This window comes from Glycine soja, chromosome 19 (genome assembly GCF_004193775.1).
Source record: "Glycine soja cultivar W05 chromosome 19, ASM419377v2, whole genome shotgun sequence".
Taxonomy (NCBI): Eukaryota; Viridiplantae; Streptophyta; class Magnoliopsida; order Fabales; family Fabaceae; genus Glycine; species Glycine soja.
In genome coordinates, this window is record NC_041020.1 from 24,218,223 (window position 1) to 24,234,466 (window position 16,244).

At 38.9% G+C, this 16,244-nt stretch overlaps 1 non-coding gene across 1 annotated transcript; it reads right to left on the reverse strand.

Moving 5' to 3' along the window:
* Positions 1 to 5,600: 5,600 nt before the first annotated feature.
* Positions 5,601 to 5,707, reverse strand: LOC114401049. Its single transcript, XR_003664165.1, has one exon. It is a non-coding gene; the product is annotated as a small nucleolar RNA R71 (small nucleolar RNA).
* Between the last annotated feature and the right edge of the window lie 10,537 nt (positions 5,708 to 16,244).

The following is a 16,244-nucleotide window of genomic DNA, read 5'->3' on the forward strand; positions in this document are numbered from 1 at the left end:
TTTGCCAATACCCTTTCAAGATTAGGAGCTCTTCCTTTCTCATGATAATTGTACATGGTCAACTCTTGTCTCCAGTCAGATTTATTTATAAAATAGAAATAACAATTGTCCTGGTAATGTTCTCCTCCAGCAAAATCATAATTTATTAGTGGAATAGAGATAACAATCTTCATAATACACCGGTAGGAGATTGTATTTCTTCGGAATCACTAAGCTACCTGTAGGAGATTCTATACATACAAAACACTCACAGAAACAACGGTTATCTAGTTCAAAAGGAAAACAAATATGAATAGAAAGTAAATATTCACAGTTTATCAAAGAATAAAGAATAGACACCTAGGACTGAACTAACATTCCAAATAGAAAGAATTTCCTCGGCAATGGCGCCAAAAACTTGTTCAGTCGTGGCAAGTGCACTGGATCGCGCAAGTAGTATAAAATGGTAAGAATTGAGTATCGAATTCTCGGGGAACTTGTGTTACTTGGTAAAGCTATATTCAGTGAATAGGTGTCTAGTATGAAAAGAGATGTGTGGATTATGCACAGGTATGTAAACTAACTATTAAAAGGAAAATCACGTGAGTAATGATGCGTAAAGACAAAAAGACAACACATTGGTCTTCCTAGTAGGTGCCTGATGTTAAAAGGATATTCTCTACTTAACAATGCTCATGTGTTCTATGGTGTCTCTTGAAATGCTAAACCCAGATTCCTCATGATAGTCTAGTCTAATCCTGATCAAGCATCGTCCTTAGATTCCTTTTGTTGGACTAAACTCGACCAGAACCACATTAAGACAAACATACAAACAAATAGGTTACCGTACCCCGATTCCTCATGATAATACGATAAACTAGCCCTGTCCTATCAAGTTTTAAGAATCAGACCAGTTTCCATTGTTGAATGATCCTAACAACGCGTGCATCAACGTCATCAAGGCAAAAGCACACTGAAATGACGTACTGATAGCACAAAGAACACATAAAACATCATTAAATGGATATACAAGTATTTACATCAGGTACCTACAAGGAAGAACCAATAAAGGATTTAGCTCTCCATATCTGGGAAGCTTCCTTTACGACAAAGAGAATGGAAAGATGAAGGATTGAAGAAATACAAGTAGTAGGTGTCTCCTCCACCTCTAGAACCTCATAATCACTCACAAACTCATCTTAAGCTCTCAATACGGCTTCCTCTTCAAGCTCCGATCTCTGCAGGTCTTCGCACAACAAAATCTCTTAAAATCTCTGGAACTTGGACCTTTCTCTCTCTAGAAATCTCTAAAAATGAAAAAGCTCAAGGAAAAGCCCAAACTCCCTCTCCAAAATCTGATTTTAGGCTTAAATAGGTGACTTTGTTTATGCTAGCGCGCTTAGCGCGACTATGGACTGCTCAGCGCGCATTAGTGGATTTTAGCATAGCGCGTGCTTTTCTCGCTCAATGGATGGATTGAAGTGGTGCGCTTAGCAGGATGGCCATTCGCTCAGCGAACATGCACAGCTCATCCTTTTCCAGATTCTTCCTCGCGCTCAGCCGAGGAGTGTTGCGCTCAGTGGTTGCATCGCTAAGCCATCAGATTGGCTTAGTGAGAGGATGAAAATAAGCACTTCACAAACTTGCCTAATTAACCTGAAATTGAGAGGAAATAATTATTAAACACACAAAATGGATGTACTAAGTATTTATTACCTATCTTAACAAAAAGTAATTACAACACTACAAAATAACCATAAATTGGAGGAGTTTGATACAATATACACAGTTTTTATACACAAAAGTTAGTCGTATTCATCGACTAACATCCTCCTCGAATTTTAGCCAGTCTGCATCAATTAGACTTTGCACCTTTTGTTTCAAGGTCATACAACGCTTAATGGAATGCTCCGGAACTCGTCCATGATAAGGACATGTTGCATTCAAGTTGTATCCTCGGAAAAATGGAGGTTGAGGAATCTTTGTTGGGATTATGGTTAGCATTGCGTTATTGAGTAGATATGGTATTAATTTAGCATTCGACACCAGAATTGGGGTGAATTCTACAACCTTTTTTTCTAGAAAATTCCTTTCCTGGTTAGTGTTTTGGTTCGTATTAAGGGTGGTGTTTGGCCTCGGATGTGTAGCAGGCAGGTTTTGTGGCTAATTTAGGGGCGACCTTTGTGGATGATTGGGTGTTCCTGGCTGATAGTGGTGGGTAATGAGAAGGACTGATATTGGCAGAGTATTGATATTGTTGAGCTAGTGGGAAATTTGGCCATGTAGGAATGACAGTCATAGGACGGGTTTATCCCTCCTTCTTATTCTCTCCATTTGCCCCAGGCTTTCTATTCATTGAAGCAACATAATCAACTTTGCCTCCTCTCAAACCCACTTCGATCCTCTCGCCAGCAAACACTAAATCTGCAAAACTCGAAGGCATGTATCCCACCATCTTCTCATAGTAGAACACCGGTAACGTGTCCACTATCATTGTTATCATTTCCCTCTCCATCATTGGGGGTGCTACTTAAGTTGCCAGATCCCTTCACCTTTGGGTGTATTCTTTGAAAGATTCATGATCCCTCTTACACATTTTCTATAGTTGCATTCTATCCAGGGCCATATAAGAATTGTACTAATACTGCCTAATGAAGGAAACCATTAGGTCCTTCCAGGAATAGACCCGAGAAGGTTCCAGATTAGTATACTGGGTGACTGCTGCCCTAATAAGACTCTCCTGGAAGAAATGCATCAATAATTTTTCATGCAGTGCATCTTCAAGTGATTCTTGGGGCAAGTAGTCCCCTTGTACTTATCGAAATCCAACACCTTGAACTTTGGAGGAATGACCGCGTCGGGCACTAGTAACTCTGTCATGTTAGCAAAGGCATAATTTTTGTCTCCTTCAATGGCCCTCAGCCTTTATTCTATATGATTGAATTTTTCCTTTTCCACCATGGCAGGAGGCACTCTTCCCACCGCAAAATGCAGGGATTATGGTGCTGTGTCATTATTTTCTCCTATTTCTTACCCCTTTCTGTCTCCATTATAATTACTGATTAGCCTTAATTGTCAAATTAATTTTGCAATTTTATCATTTGGGCCTACTTGACTAAATTTGTGTTTTAATTTAATTTCAGGAGAATTATAAGCAATTGGGCTGAACTGGCTTGGACTTGAAGAGAGCAGACAATTTTATTTGTCCTCCAGTTTTATTTTATTTCGTTTTTCGGCTGTATTTTTGTAATTGGGCCACCAGACCTTATTGGGCCTGATAATTAGATTTGTAAGCTTTGGGACCTAGTGACCTTTAGTGAGCCCAACTACTAGGGTTTTAAGGTGGTTTATGTTACTGTTCACGCAGAGAGTATTGTAGGGTTTCATTTTCAGTTTTAGCGTTACTGTTCATGCGCATGGTACTGTTCACGTAGAGACTCCATTTTCATTTTCTGCTTCAAATTCCAGTTTTGTTTTCTGCTTTTAATTCCAGTTTCATTTTCACTTATGTCTTCTAATTTTAGTTCGTTTTATGCCTTTGATTTCCTATTCGTTTCAGCATTTCGTTTCCAATTGTAATTTCATTTTCAGTTTCTGTTTGTAGATTCATTTTCATTTCTATGTTGCAATTAGTTTCCAGTTGCAGTATTTCGTTTCTGTAGTTAATGGAAGGTTGAATCTCTAGTGTTGTTTTCTCTTGAGGATTAAGCATAGCTTTCTTTGAGGTTTTGTTATTAATATTATGTTATGATCAATTTTTCCCTTCACCAATTTCTGTATTTGTTGCTGATATTAATCCATGCATGCTTAATGCTTGATTGTCTCTATGCTTAATTAACGTTCATGCTTAATGGACATGTGAGAGGGATTAATTGGTGTATGTGTTGCTTAATCACATAATGACAGCCTTGTGTTAATTTTCGCTTAGTAAATTAATTTCGGGTTGGATTAAGTAGTTGAACTGATTAGGGATAAATTCTCGTAACCTAGGATAAGAGACTTTCTTTTGAATCAAGGGGAAACAACATGTTTTAGTTCTATTATCTTTTTAATTCAAGTTTGCTTGTTGTTTAAATTACAAAAACAAACAACCCCCCGATTTCGTTACTATTTTATTATTATATGTTATGAACGTTTGTTTGATCATTGCTCACTGGGAGACGACCTAGGATCACTTCCTAGATACTGCATTTTAATGTTTATTTGATTTGGGTATGGCCCTGATCAAATTTGGCGCCGTTGCCGGGGAGTAGTGGTCCAAAGGTTCATAATTATGTTTTTGTGTCTTTGTGTTTGTTTTTGTGTGTTTTTATAAAATCTGTGTTATGTGATTAATTTGCAATGTTTAGTTGTTTTGTGTGTAGTTTTGTTGTTTAGTGTTGTGTAGTGTTCTGTTTTGTTTTTCAGTCTTGCGCCCCCTGTTCAGAGGCGAAGAGTGCTGTGAGGTGAAGGATGTTGTGAATAGTGCTATGAATAGTGCCGGATTTTGCTAATTAATTGGCAATTTTTGTTTTGATAGCTAGAGTTGTTATTTTTGGCTGATTTTTTGTGTGGTAGTTTCTTTTGATCCATATTTTGTGTGAAAAATACCAGAAGAACTTGGTGTGGCTGAATTTGAGAGATACAAAAAATTTGGGAACTTGTTTTTAGCAAAACTTAAAACGACCTTAACTTTTGCTCTAGTTATCAGAATGACTATTATTATATATGCATTTAGGGTAGAAAAAAATTTCCCATGCCATTCCAACCCGCTAGCGCCAGTTGTGATTCTCATAACTTAAAAAATCAGCTGTTTACTAAGTTTTATTTTTTATTTATTTTTCAAGTATTATAGTCCTATTTTTCTAAACTTTTCTTAGGTAGTTTTCATAGTTAGACTTTGAATTTTTGTCTAAAAATTTTTTTGCTGTCTTTTCATGATATTAGGGTGTTGCTCACAAATTTTAAGCTCATTTGGATATCGTTTGTGTATAGTTGTAGTTTTACCCCTAGCTTTTTACCCCTGGTGCTTGTTTGAGAAACACATGATTTGCTGCATATAGTGCATGACTACGGGCAATGCAGGTGATTTACAACCCTTTGATCCTGAAATAGATAGAACCTATCATAGATTAGTTAGGCATAGTGTGCATCCTAATCATTCTGTGCATTTTGAGCATTATGAGCATTCTGAGCATTCTATTGCTGGTGATTCTGAACATTCTGATTTTGAGCATTCGGCTGCTAATTTTCATATTGAGAACATTGCTCAATCTCCACCTCGTGAGAGGACTCTTAGGGAGATGGTTGCACCTGACTTCACTTATGAAAGCTTGTGCATTCAATATCCTGATAAGGATGTTCCATATGTTCTCAAGACTGGACTAATACATTTGCAGCCCAAGTTTCATGGTCTTGCAGGTGAAGATCCTCATAAGCATCGTAAGGAGTTCCATATTGTCTGTTCCACCATGAAACCCCCTGATCTCCAGGAAGATCATATCTTTCTAAAGGCTTTTCTTCATTCTCTAGAGGGAGTGGCGAAAGATTGGATGTACTACCTTGCTCCCAGGTCCATTACCAGCTAGGATGACCTTAAGAGGGTGTTCTTAGAGAAATTCTTCCTTGCATCTAGGACCACTGCCATCAGAAAAGACATTTCAGGCATCAGGCAACTTAGTGGAGAGAGCTTGTATGAGTACTGGGAAAGATTCAAGAAATTGTGTGCAAGTTGTCCTCACCACCAGATTTCTGAGCAACTCCTTCTGCAATATTTCTATAAGGGACTTAGCAACATGGAGAGGAGTATGATTGATGCTGCCAATGGTGGAGCTCTTGGTGATATGACTCCTGTTGAGGCTAGGAATCTGATTGAGAAAATGGCTTCCAACTCCCAACAATTCATTGCAAGAAATGATGCTATTGTCCTTAGAGGAGTCCATGATGTGGCCACGGATTCATCTTCATTTGCTGAAAATAAAAAGCTTAAGGGAAAACTTGATGCCTTGGTTAACCTAGTAACTCAGCTTGCCATGAATAAAAAATCTGCACCTATTGCAAGAGTCTGTGGTCTATGTTCCTCTGCAGATCACCATACAGATCTCTGTCCTTCTTTGCAGTAATCTGGAGTCAATGAGCAACCTGAAGCTTATGCTGCAAACATTTATAATAGACCCCCTCAGTAGCAAAACCAACAACAACAGAATAATTATGACCTTTTAAGCAACAGATACAATCCAGGTTGGAGAAATCATCCAAATCTGAGATGGGCAAGTCCTCCACAACAACAACAGCCTATCCCTCTTTTCTAGAATGTTGCTGGTCCAAGCAAGCCTTATGTTCCTCCTCCAATACAGCAGTAGCAATAGCATTAGTCACAACAAAGACAACAAGCAACTGAGGCTCCTCCTCAACCTTCCTTAGAAGAGTTAGTGAGGAAAATGACGATCCAGAATATGCAATTTCAGCAAGAGACAAGAGCCTCCATTCAGAGTCTGAAAAATCAGATGGGGCAGATGGCTATTCAGTTGAACCAAGCTCAGTCCCAAAATTCTAACAAATTGCCTTCACAAACTGTGCAGAATCTAAAAAATGTGAGTGTCATCACCTTGAGGTCTGGCAACCAAATTCAACTTGGTCAACCTAGTAACTCAGCTTGCCATAAATCAGAAATCTGCATCTGCACCTGTTACTGTTGCAAGAGTCTATGGTCTATGTTCTTCTACTGCTGACCATACAGATCTATGTCCTTCTTTGCAACAATCTGGAGTCAATGAGCAACCTGAAGCCTATGCTGCAAACATTTATAATAGACCCCTCAACAGCAAAACCAACAACAGCAGAATAATTATGATCTTTCAAGAAACAGATACAATCTAGGTTGGAGGAATCATCCAAATCTGAGATGGGCAAATCCTCCATAGCAGCAACAACAGCCTGTCCCTCCCTTCCAGAATGCTGCTAGTCCAAGCAGGTCATATGTTCCTCCTCCAATGCAGCAGCAACAACAAAGACAACAAGCAACTGAGGCCCCTTCTCAACCTTCCTTAGAGGAGTTAGTGAGGCAAATGACCATCCAGAATATGCAATTTCAGCAAGAGACAAGAGCCTCCATTCAGAGTATGACAAATTAGATGGGGCAGATGGCTACTCAGTTGAACCAAGCTCAGTCCAAAAATTCTGACAAATTGCCTTCACAAAATGCGCAGAATTCGAAAAATGTGAGTGCTATCACCTTGAGGTCTGGCAAGCAAATTGAAGTCCCTCCACCAATAGCAACACCTGCACCTGAACCTATCAAGCTTCATTCCACACCTGAAAAAGAGGATGAGCTAGCTACACAAAAGAGAAAGCTTTATGATCATGAGGGAGCTAACAAAAATTTTCATGCAGGTGGACCTTCTTCTAATAGTTCTGACTTGCAGCAGGCTCTTATCCCTCTTCAATTTCCACCTAGAGCAATTCCAAACAAAAAGATGGAAGAAGTGGATAAGGAGATCTTGGAGACCTTCAGGAAAGTAGAGGTGAACATACCTCTGCTAGATGCCATCAAGCAAATTCCAAGATATGCCAAGTTTCTAAAGGAGTTGTGTACCCACTAAAGGAGGCTCAAAGGCAATGAAAGGATTAGCATGGGCAGAAATGTGTCAGCATTGATAGGTAAATCTATTACTCACATTCCTGAGAAATGTAAGGACCCAAGTACTTTTTGTATACCTTGTATTATTGGGAACAACAAATTTGAGAATGCCATGCTAGATCTAGGAGCATCAGTTAGTGTCATGCCTCTGTCCATTTTCAATTCTTTATCTCTTGGACCTTTGCAACCTACGGATGTGGTGATTCATTTGGCAAATAGAAGTGTTGCTTACCCAGCAGGTTTCATAGAGGATGTGTTGGTTTGGGTTGGTGAACTTATTTTTCCTGCTGATTTTTATGTTCTTGATATGGAATAGGGATTTTCCCATGGTTCAGTTCCAATTATTTTAGGCATGCCATTTATGAAAACAGCCTGAACCAAGATAGATGTTTATGCTGGCACATTGTCTATGGAATTTGGTGATATTGTTGTTCATTTTAACATTCTTGATGCCATGAAACATCCATCTGAGGATCATTCTATTTTTCGTGATGAGATACTTGATCTGATTGTTGATGATTATATGTTTGATTTTGATTCTCTTCATGGTAGGAAACATCCATTTTTATCTGATCTGCATACTTGTCATTCCTCATGCATTAAATCTGAATGAGTTTGAATTTGATCCTGTATTTGATTTTTATGCTAAGAGTAAATTTGAATTTGAGTTTGGTTCTGATTTTCTGGGTGTTGTACCTCTTGATGTTGATTTTTTAGAGCCAGAATGCACTAACCATGTTGTAGGAAGTACATATACTTTTGACTTGCTTTATGAGGTACAGGCTGAGGAACCCTCCTCTTCTTCTCCTACCCTGGTTCCTCACACTATTTAGCCACCACCCACACCAGAGTTGAAGCCCTTACCAGTAAACCTCAAGTATGCTTACTTGGAGGACAAAGAAAAATTTCCAGTGATTATCTCTGCCTCCCTTGCTGCTGAGCAAGAGAAGTTGTTGCTAGTGCTCAAGAAGCACAAGAAAGCCATTGGATGGACTTAAGCAGACATTCCTGGTATTAGCCCATCTACCTGCATGCATAGGATACTTTTAGAGGATGGAGCTAAGTCAGTGAGGTAGCCAGAGCGACGACTCAACCCCATCATTCTAGATGTGGTGAAAAAGGAGGTGACCAAGCTCTTGCAAGCTGGAATCATCTACCCCATTTCTGACAGCCAGTGAGTGAGTCCAGTCCAAGTGGTTCCTTAGAAGACAGGCCTCAAAGTGATCAAGAATGAGAGGGATGAGCTTATCCCCACAAGAGTTTAGAACAGCTGGTGAGTCTGCATTGATTATAGGAGGCTGAACCAGACAACCAGAAAAGATCATTTTCCCCTGCCATTCATTGATCAAATGCTTGAGCGCTTGGCAGGTAAGTCTCATTACTATTTTCTTGATTTTTTTTCTGGTTATTTACAAATTCATATTGCTCCTGAGGATCAAGAAAAGACCACATTCACCTGTCCCTTGGGCACTTTTGCCTATAGGAGGATGCCCTTTGGCCTATGCAACGCCCCTGGTACCTTCCAACGGTGTATGCTTAGCATTTTCAGTGACTTTTTAGAGAGTTGCATAGAAGTGTTTATGGATGATTTTACTGTTTATGGATCCTCTTTTGATGTATGTTTGGATAGTCTGGATAGAGTTCTTAATAGATGCATTGAAACTAACCTTGTGCTGAATTTTGAAAAATGTCACTTCATGGTAGAACAAGGTATAGTTTTAGGGCATATCATTTCCAGTAGGGGCATAGAGGTAGACCCTGCAAAGATAGTTGTTATTTCACAATTGCCTTACCCCTCTTGCGTGTGAGAGGTTCGTTCTTTTCTTGTCCATGCAGGGTTTTATAGGCGCTTTATCAAGGACTTTAGCAAAGTGGCCCTTCCACTATCCAATCTGCTGTAAAAGGAGGTGGAGTTTGATTTTGATGACCGGTGCAAAGAGGCTTTTAACTGCCTCAAGCGTGCATTGACTACCACCCCTCTCATTCAGGCACCTGATTGGACAACCAAATTTGAGCTGATGTGCGATGCATCCAATTATGCATTGGGGACTGTCCTTGCTCAAAAGATTGGCAAGCTGCCTCGGGTGATCTACTACGCTTCCAGAACTTTGGATGCTGCCCAAGCAAATCACACTACCACAGAGAAGGAGCTATTAGCGATAGTTTTTGCTCTTGAGAAATTTCGTTCATATTTTCTTTGTACTCGTGTTATTGTTTATATTGACCATGTAGCTCTGAAGTACCTGTTGAAGAAGGCTGAATCAAAGCCTAGATTGATCAGGTGGATGTTTTGGCTCCAAGAGTTTGATTTGGAGATCCGTGATCGGAGTGGTGCACAGAACTTGGTGGCTGACCACTTGAGTAGGATTGAGCGTGCGTCTGAGGACTCACCCATTCAGGATGATTTTCCGAATGACCATTTGTACATTCTGTATAATATTTTTGATTCCTTCCCCACTCCTTGGTTTGCTAATATTGTGAATTATTTGGTTGCTTCTGTTTTTCCTCCCTTAGCATCTAAAGCTCAAACTGATAAAATTAAGAGCGATGCTAAGCATTATATTTGGGATGACCCCTATTTATGGAAGTTGTGTAGTGACCAGGTTATTAGGAGATGCATTCCAGACCATGAGATTGACTCGGTCCTGCAATTCTGTCATTCTTCCGCACCAGGTGGCTATCTTGGCATACAGAGGACAGCTCGCAAGGTGCTTGACTGCGGTTTCTATTGGCCCACCATCTTCAAGGATGCGTGGAGAATCTGTAGCACTTGTGAGCCTTGTCAGAGAGCAGGTGGCTCACTTTCATGGAGACAGCAAATGCCTCAACAACTCATGTTTGTTTTGTGAGGTGTTTGATGTCTGGGGTATAGACTTTATGGGGCTTTTCCCTGTCTCTTTTGGTTTTGTTTATATTCTCCTTGCTGTTGATTATGTTTCAAAATGGGTGGAAGCCAAAGCCACTAGAACTAACGGTGCTAAGGTTGTTGTGGATTTTGTTAGATCTAATCTGTTTTGTAGGTTTGGAGTCCCTAGAGCCATCGTTAGTGATCAAGGCACCCATTTTTGTAACAGATCCATTTATGCCTTGCTCAAAAAGTATGGGGTCGTGCACAAAATTTCCACACCTTACCACCCCCAAACTAATGAGCAGGCTGAGATTTCAAACAGGGAGATAAAAAGGATCTTGAAGAAGATTATGCAACCGAACAAAAAGGATTGGAGCACCAGGCTAGATGATGCTCTTTGGGCGCATAGGACAACCTACAAAGCACCCATAGGAATGTCTCCTTATCGAGTTTTCTTTGGCGAGGCATGTCATCTTCCTGTAGAGATAGAGCACAAAACCTACTGGGCTGTAAAGACCTACAACTTCTCTATTGATCAGGCTGGAGAGGAAAGGAAGTTACAACTAAGTAAGCTAGATGAGATCCGTTTAGAAGACTATGAGAATTCTAAATTCTACAAGGAGAAGACCAAGAAGTTCCATGACAACTTGATAGCTAAGAAGGACTTCGTGGTTGGACAGAAAGTTTTATTGTATAACTCTAGGCTCGGACTCATGAGTGGTAAGTTGAGGTCAAAGTGGATTGGTACTTTTGTGGTGACTAATGTTTTTCCTTTTGGTACAGTTGAGATCAAAAGTGAATCCACAGATAAGAGCTTCAAGGTCAATGGACACCAACTGAAACCATTCCTCACAAATCCCTCCTTGGTGGATGTAGTGGTGGAGGAGACCTCCTTACTTCACCCTACTTCTCTTCCATCATGACTTAGGGAGTTTTCTTTTTCTATCTCCTTCTTTACTTTTATTGCACTTGTCCAAATTTATTGATTGTTCTGATTGCTCTTGATCTTATGATTGTGCTACATAAAGGACAATGTGTTGTTTAAGTGTGCGGGGGAAATTGTTCTTTCTTTTGGGTTTTCTAGGTTAATTTTGTTATTTTGGTTTTATGTTATGTGTACAACATTGCATGTTTCTCTTTGAATTCTAGGTTATGTACAGGTAATGGGTAATTGTTTTTGAAATAGGAGTTTCTTGGCATTTTGTGAATTGAAATCCTTGTTTTTCTCTACATGTCCAGTTAGTTTTGAAAGGTTGAATTAAAAGTGATAGATTTACCCTTGGTGAGATTTTGAGCCATCATCATCTATTTTATTCGGTGTGTTTGGCCCCATTGATTGCTTACACAATAGCCTTGGCTTGACTCTTGTTGATACTTCTTGGTTCACATGCATGTTGGGAGATGATTTAGGCATTTTGTTCTTATAAGCCTCTACCCAAATGAGCTTACCTTGAATTAATTCCTTTGATAGCCCTTTGAGCGTATGTTCCCCTTTCTTTGTTTTGAAGCTCATTTGTAGCCTTAAGTGAAAACCATGATCTCACCCTACCCTTAAGGAATTTTGGAGCTTTGGAATTGTTTTGGGAATAAGTGTGGGGGGGTATGTTTCATTGGATGATATGTGTTTTTTTTGCCATGCTTGATGATGTATTTTTGCCATGCTTGATGTATATACATATATTTCCTAATTGTTGCTTTATTTTTGAAATATTCAAAATGCTTTCAAATGCTATTGCTTCAAAAAAAAAAAAGAGAGGAGAAAAACAGAAAGAATGAAGTTGAATAAATGAGGTCTTGTTTTGAGGACTTGGACTAGTTTGAGGACTTGGTTGATTTTGTTGATATTGGAGGTTTTGGGTTTACTTTTTATGCTTAATTTTTAATTTTGGTTTTGGGTTTACTACTTTTTCTTAATTTCCACTTATTCCCCATTGCTCCTCTATTCCTTTGGGTTTTAGTTACTTATCCCATACTTTCCTCTACCTTGTCCCTGGCCCCATTACAACCTTAAAAGACCTTTTGATCCTTATGTGCATGTGTTTGTGGTGTTTGGCTGTCAATTTTAGAGTCTTGCCAAGTCTATGTGGTGTTCGTTTTCATGGGTGCACTTGAGAGATGAAGTGCATATCTTGTGAGGCTTTATCACTTTTCAGTCAATTCTTGAGCTGATTAACTACCTTGCCATGCTTGAGGTGCTTGAATGATTTTCATGACTGTCTTGATTCTTTAACTCTTTACGTGTTGGATGTGGCCCATTCCTTGAGATTAAGTGAGAAATATGTAAATGTTTTTGTATTTGTTTGTCTCTCTTTAATGTCTCTGGATTTGTTCCTTGCTCTGCTTTTTGATTTTGCCCAGGAGTGCAAAAGGCTAAGTGTGGGGGAATTTGATGTGTCATTATTTTCTCCAATTTCTTACCCCTTTCTGTCACCATTTTAATTACTAATTAGTCTTAATTATCAAATTAATTATGCAGTTTTATCATTTAGGCCTACTTGACTAATTCTATGTTTTAATTTAATTACAGGAGAATTATAAGCAATTAGGTTGAATCGGCTTGGACTTGAAGAGAGCAAACAATTTTATTTGTCGTCCAATTTTATTTTATTTCGTTTATGGGCTGTATTTTTGTAATTGGGCCACCAAACCTTATTGGGCCCAATAATCAGATTTGTAAGCTTTGGGGCCTAGTGACCTTTAGTGAGCCCAGCTGCTAGGGTTTTAAGGTGATTCTTGTTACTGTTCACGCAGAGAGTATTGTAGGGTTTCATTTTTCAGTTTTAGGGTTATTGTTCACGCGCATGGTACTGTTCACGTATAGACTCCATTTTCGTTTTCTGCTTCAAATTCCAGTTTCGTTTTCTGCTTTTAATTCCAGTTTCATTTTCACTTTTGTCTTCTAATTTCAGTTCGTTTTATGCCTTTGATTTCCTATTCGTTTATGCATTTCGTTTCCAATTGCAATTTCATTTTCGGTTTCTGTTTGTAGATTCATTTTGGTTTCTGTGTTGCAATTAGTTTCTAGTTGTTGTATTTCGTTTTTGCTGTTAATGGAAGGCTGGATCTCTAGTGTTGTTTTCTCTTGAGGATTAAGCATAGCTCTCTTTGAGGTTTTGTTATTAATATTATGTTGTGATCAATTTTTCCCCTTCACCAATTATTCTGTATTTGTTGTTGATATTAATCCATGCATGCTTAATGCTTGATTAATTGTCTTTGTGCTTAATTAATGTTCATGCTTAATGGACAAGTGAGAGGGATTAATTGGTGTATGTGTTTCTTAATCACATAATGACAGCCTTGTGTTAATTTTCACTTAGTAAATTAATTTTGGGTTGGATTAAGTGGTTTAACTAATTAGGGATAAATTCTCGTAACCTAGGATAAGAGACTTGCTTTTGAATCAAGGGGAAACAACATGTTTTAGTTCTGTTATCTTTTTAATTATAGTTTGCTTGCTATTTAAATTACAAAAACAAACAACCCCCCCCCCCCATTTCGTTATTGTTTTATTATTATATGTTATGAAAGTTTGTTTGATCATTGCTCACTTGGAGACGACCTAGGATCACTTCCTTGATATTGCATTTTAATGTTTATTTGATTCAGGTACGGCCCCGATCATGTGGTAATGGGCGATATTGAGGGCCCCCAAAAGTGTTTGGCAGAGGTATGCTACAAAATGCCTACCCCTTAGTGGCATATCTGAGGTGAGGCTTAAAGTCGGCTAGAGTGTGGTCTCGAGGTACTTCATATGTCTCCCCCATGGGTTGAGGGACATGTGCATGACCATATTAGGGTTGTTGGCTCTCAATGGGTACGGGAGTGGAGTTATCGACATTCTCATCGAGAGGGTGTGCAACATTGGGTGGTGTATAGTTGGGAGGCAAGCCATATGGTGGGAAGGAATGCTTACTCTGGACCTGCACAAAATGGGGGCCGCCCGTACTTCCCAACAGTGCGCCTACCTGACCTACCATATCTGAGATTGATGATTTACTTGATTGAGGCCAGATGGTTGAGTCGGGTCCATCTTAGTGGCGGTACTTGCGACAATGGCTGTAGCCGTGTTGACCTCCATCATTTTTCTCATACTAAAAATGGCTTCCATCATTGTGGTCATTTGCTCTTTCATGGCCTCCATGTCGGCCTTCATCTGTTCTTGTACCTCTTCTATTTCAATCATCACTCTAGCTTTGGCACGCGTTTGGTAAGGGCATCATAAAGTGCATTATTTCCTTTTGATTACAATGATTACAGTTCTGATTTCGAGGAAAGAATACAATGAGCAATGAAACCAACGTGAAAAGAAAAATAAGAATGGATGCATGTGAACGATATTATTGAAGTATTGCAAATTTTACATGGGACATTCAGTAGAACATAGGGTCGAATCAATTCAGATTTTCATTAAAACAACATTGTTCATTACATCTTGTCAAAGTCAAAGTGCAACGGAAATAAAACATGGACATCAGCAATCCCTAATTTTTGTAAATTATTTAGCTCAACCATGTGTTGGTAGTAGCCAAAGAAGCTATGTAAACTCGACCCACCTTCTGCCCCAACTTTTGCAAGCTAGTTACTTCCATACTTGACCTTGACTTAATGAAAACCTTTTCTTAAAAGCATGTGCTTGGTTCGACCCCATAATCTAATGAATAGAATTTTTTATTGTCAATACTTCGACAACCTATCATAGAGATGAATGATTAGGGCATACTTATGTTATGCATGACAAATGTAATTATGAGAACGACATAAGACGCTAGAAGAACCACCCTTTCCTAGTTAACAATGCAGTAGGTTCCATGTTCACATGATTTTCAATCATTTTTCAAGAGAAATGAGTGTATAATCCCAACATGGTTTGTTTATAGCTGTTATCATGGTACCCAACACATGTAACTAAGAATATGGTGTAAACTTCACGCTTCATTGTGACTTTTCCTTTGTTCTTTTTTTTTGTTTTTTTTTGTTTATTTTTTTTAGGAAAATGCAAGGCATGAGCAACTATGTGTTAGGATCATGCATGAGTGAACATAACATGCGAACAATGAAGATACAATGTATGCAATTGGCATAACAAAAGCATGCTAAATGAAGATGTATGATAATGCAATGCATGAATATGATAAATGATAAATACAGGAATGATATGTCCATTATGATGTCATGAAGAGATGCATGATGTGATCAAGGAACAAGCCAAAGTGAGTTCAATAGTCCCCTAATTCAGGAACCTAATGGATAGGATCCAATAGTCCACTTCTAGATACAACTCCCAAGGGTGATTTCACGTGACTTTACTAGCTTCTAGAGATATCATCCTCTTAGGTAACAACATTGTGGCGGTAGGGACTACCAGCAACAATGCATCACCAAAAGAGGAATACTCTAGAGGAGGCTTCACTATTATCAAGTGAGTCAGAGACCCAGCATGACCACAGATCAACCTTAGCTCCTTATGGCTCACACAGAACCGGGTATAGGGCCTAATATCTCAATGTGTGTGCAAAAAGTGTAGGTGTAATGTGTGCACGGAGCAACCTAAGAATTAACCAACCCTACCGATCAAGCAAACAGAAAAATCCCATGTAGATACAACAAGTATGTCATGTCGTCTGCCCCAGGATTCAATGGCATAAATTATTTCTAACTACGAGGATAATAGATACAAATATGCACCAAGAGGCAACAACATGGCAAAGGTTATATACAAATATGAACAAAACAAAAGGATAAAATAGAAAAAGGAACATAAATAAAGAAAAAAAGTCACGATAAAATTGCACACTC